The sequence below is a fragment of the Rhinolophus sinicus genome, chromosome 17 (genome assembly GCF_057876585.1).
Source record: "Rhinolophus sinicus isolate RSI-liver-muscle chromosome 17, RSI-T2T, whole genome shotgun sequence".
Taxonomy (NCBI): Eukaryota; Metazoa; Chordata; class Mammalia; order Chiroptera; family Rhinolophidae; genus Rhinolophus; species Rhinolophus sinicus.
Window position 1 is genome coordinate 51,097,033 of NC_142517.1, and position 8,243 is coordinate 51,105,275.

Genomic DNA, 8,243 nt, shown 5'->3' on the forward strand with positions numbered 1-8,243 from the left:
CCCGGAAACACTGGCTATCCACCTGCGACATGCTTCCATCGACCTTCGAGGCTACTGACCCAGCTCCTTATTACTCACCATGTTTCTCGCAATCCCTGCTAAGAGTCTTTGAAAAACAGTATGCAAGTGTTTATTATTATTAGGGATGGTCACTTAGCCCAGTGGGACATTCTGTCATCTTTTCTCGGTTTCCTCATTTGTAAAATGGGGAGAAAAGGAATAACCAGAACTTCAACAGGTTATGATGACTCTCAGATGAGATAATGTTTGCAGAATACCTAACGTTTGATTGAGTAGATGCTCAGTTAAAAGTGCGGATTATTTTATTATTGTTTCTGTTATGTCGATTATTAGGTTATTTTTTAATAACTTTCTCCGGAATGTCTTTCTGTCTCTCAATTTGACAATAAGTTCTCCTAGAACAGGGTACTTCTAGATTTTCTATTTGTTTGCACAATTTACCAGGCAGCTAGAATGTGGCAAGAGCACTCAAGTGGGAGCCAGGATCCTCCGGCTGGAGTCTTGAAACTGCCCATTTCTACACCATTCCTCTCTCTGGTTGTCTTCCATTAGGTATCCTTTTGTTTCCTCTGTGCCCTCATTTCTCCTTCCCTCCTTAAATACCCACCCTCCTACCTTGGCCTCACCTATAAAAACCCCACTCCTTCTTCCAGTTCAAACCAAATGGACCCTATTCCATGAATCCCTTCTCTGGTTGCCCAGCCTACATTGGCCTCTTTTCCCAGACTTACATTTATGCATTTCATGTTTTCTACATTTATGCAACACTTTAGGGCAAAGGTTGGCAATCAATGGTCTAGTGGCCAAATCTGGCCTTCTCTTTTTGCCTGGCCTAGAGCTAAGAATGGTTTTTGTATTTTAAATGGTTGAAAAAATTAAAAAAAAAAAATAATAATATTCTATGAAACATGAAAATCATGTAAAGTTTCAATTTCAGTGTCCATAAATAAAGTTTTATCAGAATATGACCAAACCCATTTGTTATGTATTGCCTGTATTGCCTTTGCAATACAATGGCAGAATTGAGTAGCTGCAACAGAAACTGTGTGACCAAAAAACTTGAATTGTTGACTGTCTGGCCCTTTACAAAGAAAGGTTGCTGACCCCTGCTTTAAAGTGTAAAAGCCTCTTCACAGTTGCATATTCATTTCGTTCTCATAATCGGCCTATGGTAACATCTTCATTTTCAGAAGCTCAGAAAAGTGAAGCTAGTTGTTCAAAACTGCACAGCTCTGAGGTGGCAGATCCGGTTATCCCCAACCTACTCTCCTGACAACACCCAGACCTGTATCGCTCTTCAAGTCAGCCAACATTTCAGGTAACTCTTTAAGTTTGGAATCTATTCTCCATCACGTGCCTCACTTAGCATCTTCAAGGAGCATCCTCAAGAAATGTGGGCACATGGAAATGCAAGCTTGCATTACAGTGGCTCCCCAGTCTACCTGAAATGGGTTGTAGTTGTTAGCAAATGAAAGTCATTAATAACCAGTAAACGGTCCTTGCTTTTGGGTAGTGCTGGAGCTGGTTGGGTTGTGTCTTGCCAACTGTAACTCCTTCCTTGGCTAACTCTGATAAGGTTTAATTGGGGGTCAGGGGGTGACATGCTGATGACCACATATTGCCAGCAAAATGTACAAAAGATCAGCAGCTACTCTTTGGGAGGGACGGATGGAGACCCCAGCCCCAATCCAAACCATTCTCAAGCAGGTGACCACCTGCCTATCCCCCTTCCCTAGCTTCCTGCTGTCCTCCCTGTCTCCCGAGCTTGTATGCTGAGTATTCTTAGTTTCTCCCTCACTGGTCCTTGATGTTCAGCTACATTCTTCACCCACACTCTAGGGATCTATCTCCTCCTCTCCCAGGGGCTGGGTGACTCGGGGTAAGTTACTTGTCCTCACTGAGCTCAGTGTCCTCATTTGTTAAATGGGGATAATACCTCTACTTTTAGTATAGATGATATGATCACACTTGATAATTTATGTCAAATGTACTGAGCACAGTGCCTGGAATATTGGCTAGACTCAATAAGTGATGATACAGAGGTACTACTGTATCTTCATTTTGAGTCTTGGCAAAGGTAAGCACTGAGCCTCATCCTAGGAGTCTGTTTTTTCTCCCAAGAGCTTTAATACTTGTACATAACCTTGTATCTATCCTTGACCTCCAGTTTTCAAGTTCCCCAACATTTCTTCATTGCTCATTTGTCAGGAAAGCCAAAATGTCTGTTGATATGATTCCTGCCCTGGAGAGGTAGTGGTGGTTCTGAACCAGAGTTGTAGCCTGTTGGTGGGAATGCTAGGTTCCCTGAAATGCCCTCCATAACCACTGAGGCCACTAGTTAAGTGTTGCTGCAGCTCACAAACCAGGATTCCTAGGTTGACACATAAAATTAATCTTCAGTGATAGCATACATAAATACTCTTTCCATTGTCTCTCTCTGACAATTGCTATTTTGTATGTCTTCCTAAACAAGTGTATTTGAGGAGGTAAAGCAGTTGGAGAGACACAGGATGTTTCTTTCTCTGTCCAGAGTGGCCTTATAATAGTAATATATCCTTTTGCGGGGGGTAAAACTGTATTGATTGTATAAAGCAGTTTTCATTCCACACTCATATTGGTTTCTCACATAGGACCAGTAGTCAACTGGTCCAATAAACTCATTTTTCAGATTGGGAACCTGTAACCTAGATGGGAGAGGAAGCCTGGCCACGGTTATCCCACACAGTGAATTTGTGGAGAGCCAGGGAGCTGAGTAGGTCTCTTAGATTCCAGTCCAGGGTTTTCTCCTCTCCTTAGTCAAGATTTGTACAACCCGCAAGTAATGAAACCAGATTCAGGAGTTGTTTTGAGTAAATATGGTATTCTTTTAATCAAGGGTCTGTAGGGAAAAAAACGTGAAAGACTGATGTTTGGTTGTTCTGATTAGCTTAGCCACCTGGGTTATCTCTGTTTCTCCTTGTCTTTGACTAAGCTATTTACAACTCTGTACAGATGGAAATTCAGCTCTAGAAAACTGACAGTTCCTGTCCATAGAAGTGCAAAATGAATATAATGAAATGTAACTGATTGTTGACCTGTAGAAGGTGACCACTTTTACTTCCTTTTGTAAATTTATTTCAGCATTCCATATTTGACAAAAAATGTGTGGTACTATGAGTTTGCTTTTGAATTCTTTGTATCCCTCATTAATTTTACTGAGTCAAATAAGACCGTTGGCATGCATTCATTGTATGTCTGTATGCGAATCATGATTATATCCTGTCTTAAAATGTATTCATTGATAGGTCTTAGTGTGAACAATGCCTGAACCCCATTTTCCTACACTTCACTAGGTTCCTGCCCCTCACTCAAAGAATAATCTGAAGGTCTGGGCGCTTCTGAACGTCATGGAGAATAATAGCTCATTTGATAAAGTGCTTTTGTAATGTTTACAAAGCACCTTTACTTTCATCATCTCACTTGATTTCTACAGTCAGCTTGCGAGAAGCAGATGCTATTCCCATTTCACAAATGGGAAAAACGAAGGCCAGAGAAAAAACCATGTTTTATAAAAACCAAAGTCTTACTGCCGTAGAAGGGGAGCCATGACCTCAGCTTTATGCTCTTCCCCAAGCCGTGTCTTCCCACTGAGAAATGCTGTGAACGCCACAGGGCAGCAGGAGCCCAGGGTGGGAGAGCTGCTGGTTCAGAAAAAAAGGGCCAAGAATCTGGATGTAATGGAAGTTCTGAGAAGTCACAGTTTTACCACCAATGTTATTCAGCTCCCTTTTTCATTTTTCCCCTTGAGAACAAAAGCTTGTTTTACATTTTAATGAATTTAATTACCACATGGAGATCTGAAGAGATAGAAAAGGAACTGGCAGTGAGGATGCAGTGATGGTCTATTGAGCAGCATTTGAATTAATTTGGAGTTTTCATCCCTGTGATTAGTGTGGTTATTAGTGTTAATACTTGAAGTTCGTGTTAACAGGGTGTTACTACGAATTTGAAGATTAAAACAGGTCTGACTTCCTAGTATTTGTTTACTTATTAATCAGTCCATTCATAACTGCTACGGTGCTGACATATAAAATGCCCTCCTGCATCCAACTTCTCAGCTTGACTTAATAAAGAATAATCCTGGGTCTCATTTAGTGAATATTTAATGCTAATAGGTTGTCCTTATCTATTTTGGTGACTTCCCCACTGTGGACATTCTCTCCTTTGTCCTCAGACCACCATGGAGAGGCAGATAAAGGCTCAGAGCTATGGAAACAGTCTGAATTGGGACTGAGAATACCAGATCTCTGTTCCCTTGAACTCTTGGAGTGACTCTGGAAAAACCATTCCTCCTCTCTGGGTCTCAGTTTCCCTTCTATAATATAAAAGGTTTAGATGAGATGATCTCTGTTTCATTTCATTTGTATGGTTCAGGGAGCAAAGAAAAATGGAGAGATGCCTGGAGAGTCATAGAAATGTAAAAGTTGTGACTAAGAAATCCTCTACCCATATACACTAATTTTTCATGAATTTGCATGTCATCCTTGCGCAGGGACCATGCTAATCTTCTCTGTATCATTCCAATTTTAGTATATGTGCTGCCGAAGTGAGCACACTAATTTTTCAATAGAGGACAATGAGACTAAAACAGGTTAAGACGTCCAAGGTCAGATAGTAGGTTATCAGAACCTGAACCTGAATGCAGATTTCCTAATTCCTAATCGGGTGCCATTTGCTTTTTTCCCTTTAGTTATAACATAGTTTTAAAATAGAGTAAATAATATATCAGACAAGGAGCCGCCTGTGAAATTTCCACCTAGTTGGCATAAATGGTAAATTTTGCTGTATCCTTTCTCCCTCCTTTCCTCCTCTTTTTCCTTCCTTCCTTCCTTCCTTCCTTCCTTCCTTCCTTCCTTCCTTCCTTCCTTCCTTCCTTCCTTCCTCTCTATTAACATAACATTAAAATACAGCTGAATCCCAAATCCTCAAACAATCATCCTCATAAGTAACTACCATCCCGAGGTTTGTAGTTATTATTCCTACGTTGTTGTTAATATTTTTATTACACATGAAGTATTGGTTTTCTATTTGATTCATTGGACTTTATTCTTTTTTTCCCTCTCTATTGGTTTGATACTTTCTATCTCTTCTCTTTTAGGTGTTACCCTTACATGTTTAATATGCCCACTTGGCATTCAAAATGATTTCCATTTAATCAGAATATCTACCCTCCCCCTAAGCAGAACCACCAATAATTCTTATCCTAAATCCCAATGTAACTGGTTGTCAACAATTTTGTTCTGCCTGTTTTAAATATCCTTAATTAGTCATTATTTTTAATAGTTTGTGCTTATTTAGATTCAGACACATTGCTTATACACCTTTTCTCCTCATTGTTTCTTGTATATCACTGCTTCAACACATGGAGGATAATACTCCATTGTCTCGTAGCAGTTCACAACACCACAAGGGAATCTCATAGGCATCCTCTGAGGCACAGAGTCCAGAAACTACTTATCAGCATTTTACAGATGAGGAAACTGCTCCTCAGGTTAACAGGGTCAAAGCTGCCTTTCAACCCAATCTCCCAATTCAGTGCAATTGACCCCATACCACCGGGTGAGATAACTGATTTCAAAATGCTTAGAGACAAGACAGAGAAGAAAAAGGGGGGTAGGGGAGAGACTACTACAAGGTAGATGTGACCGCTGCAAGATAGAAAATGAAGAACAAATAAGGGCTTTAGGAAGCTAGGAAGGCTATGATATGATAGGGTGGGGCAGGGGGTGCCTGGAAAGGCAAAACACAAGAAGACTTGATGGAGGGGCATTAAACCATGCACACTTTAAAATTCTTCACCTTGAAAAATAAAAACCATTAGCCCAACAACAATACAAATGGTTTCAGACTATGTCAGCATGTTGCACTATATCTCCATTCCACAAGCAATTCTTATACACCTAGTACATGTGGGGAGTTGATCACACTGAAAGGAAAGCTGTGACATGCCAGGAAAGCAGCCTGAATTAGGGAAAGGTAGCAGTTTATCAGACCTGTGGTCCAGCCCTGACACCAAAAAAAAAAAAACGGCCTTGGGTTGTTTGTTTTCCCTTCAGCTTTAGATCCTTCTTCTCCACACCAGGAATCTAAATTCCTTCCCTGCTCCAACAGTCTGAATTTGAATAAGAAGGATGTTAATCCACTCTGTTGTCTTTTCTTTCATTACTCATCCTCTTTTTTATTGTTTTACTATTTTCTGCCTTTCTTTCTCCTTCTTTTGGGATTGCTCCTCTCTCCCCTCCCTCATGGTTATTCTCCTTCTCACATTTAGTGTCTGCATATTTTCTTCCTCATTACCTAAATACATGTAAATTGATGATGCGGAAGCAATTTTTTAAATTGGTTAAAATGTGCCACGTCAAACATGACGAATTCTTCTACTTTTGGATTCCTCATGATTTTAATCATCCCAAATCAGCCATTCAAGAAGTGACAGCATGAGGACCACATTCTTTTAGCATCAATTTTTTTGTTTTTCTTCTGATGGTGTGTGTGTGCATGTGTGTGTGTGCATGTGTGTGTGTGCGTGTGTGTGTTGTGTTCACCAAGTTGTTAATGAGTGTGGGCATTCTTTAACTCACCAAATGGCATTGAGCCCCTGTGTGTGCCAGCACTGAGGAGGTTGGGGAGGTTGAGATGGGGGAGATAAAAAAAATGGATGACGTCTAGTGTCTGCAGTCAGGTTGGGACTTGGGTACTCGGTGGATGAGAGCACAAAGGCATGGTTAGGGGTAAAGAAGGAAGCTTTGGCTGCATTATGATAGTATTTTAGCCCAAGACCCAAGAATGCCTTACTCTTGTCTTCAGCACCAGGTTCTGGGCTGTTGTTGAACACAGAATGTGCAGCAGCCTGGGCACAAAATTGCCCCCTGGGGTCTGATAATCCCTGCAAAGCCCTGTCTGTTAGAAGCTGATTTGGAGAACAAGAACTAGGACTATTAACTGCCGTTCTGAGCACCAAATCTCTGTCTTGGGACTCACACATTCAGGAACATCGTTGCAAAGAGAGAGAAAAAGAATTAGGCCCCAGAGTGACCTTAAACTTGCTTATTCAATCGGCCACGAGTGGAAGCCAAAGACCAACAAAGCTGGCCAATCTGGCCTGGGCTTCAGGCAAAAAAGCAAGAGAGAACATAGCACACATAGGGTGCTGCTTGTAAAAGATACAGTCAGCAAGGCCACAAGTAAACTGTACTCATTGAATGTCCAGGCTCTGGACAGTTAGGAAATTCTCCCACCTTTGAAAGATGGCATAGCTGGAGAGGGAATGCTCCCCACTACCAAGAATAGGTGGCATTCCCATCAACCCAGGAGGGGTTACTGACCTGATGTAGCTTTAATGAGTTTATAGGAGGAAAAAGAATACTTTTTCTTCTATCAGGGCCCTGGATAAAAGATATTGCTAATGAGGTGAACAGATTCAGGATGCAATTGTGGGCTCAATCCCACTTCAGGTTATATGAACAAGTTTAGAGACATGAGCAGGGAATTGCATCGGAGACGGTGGGGAATTATTTTCTGATTCCTGAGTAAATGCTCAGATGGAGTAAAGTGGCTTGCCCATGACTACACAGTAGAACAAAAGCACAAATAGGTCTTCTGACTCCAGGTCTGGGGTTCCTTCCATATCATCACAGCTTCAGGGTAATAGGCACTGATCTAGGTAATTGGTAGTAGCGGAGCCACAGCAGGCGAGCAGAACACCTGGGGAGAAGCTGTGAATGAAAGATGGAATTCCTGTCCTTGGGGAGAGGGCAGGACAGAGGAAAACGGAAAAAGCACAACAAGGGCTTAATCAGAGAGGAGATGGGGACAAGACTGGTTTTCCAGGAAGGCCCACAGAGATGAGAAGGTGAGGCCCAGGTGGGGTTTGATAGACCAAGACAGGAGCCCCCACTGGGCCACTGTGACTGTGTCAAAGGGCTCCTACAGCCAGCCCACTTGGGGAATGACTCTCTAGCTAATCCACCAGGGTTTCAGAGAATCAACCGGTATGCGCTGTGTTACAATATCCATTTGTGAAAAATATTTTTCCCTGAATTGAAAACAGGTAAACTTTCCTTATCTGGAGGGAGAAATGGGCCCTTTCAGAAAATCTAAATAAAGTGGGAGCCTGTGCCTCCCTGTCCCTTTAGCAAGCATGCCATAAATGTCACATCTTCTCACACCACACTAGAGTTATG

The 8,243-nt window shown here is 41.7% G+C and overlaps 1 non-coding gene across 1 annotated transcript; it reads right to left on the reverse strand.

Moving 5' to 3' along the window:
- Positions 1 to 4,507: 4,507 nt before the first annotated feature.
- LOC141568174 (U6 spliceosomal RNA) lies at positions 4,508 to 4,614 on the reverse strand. The gene has a single exon (XR_012491218.2). It is a non-coding gene; the product is annotated as a U6 spliceosomal RNA (small nuclear RNA).
- Positions 4,615 to 8,243: the final 3,629 nt, after the last annotated feature.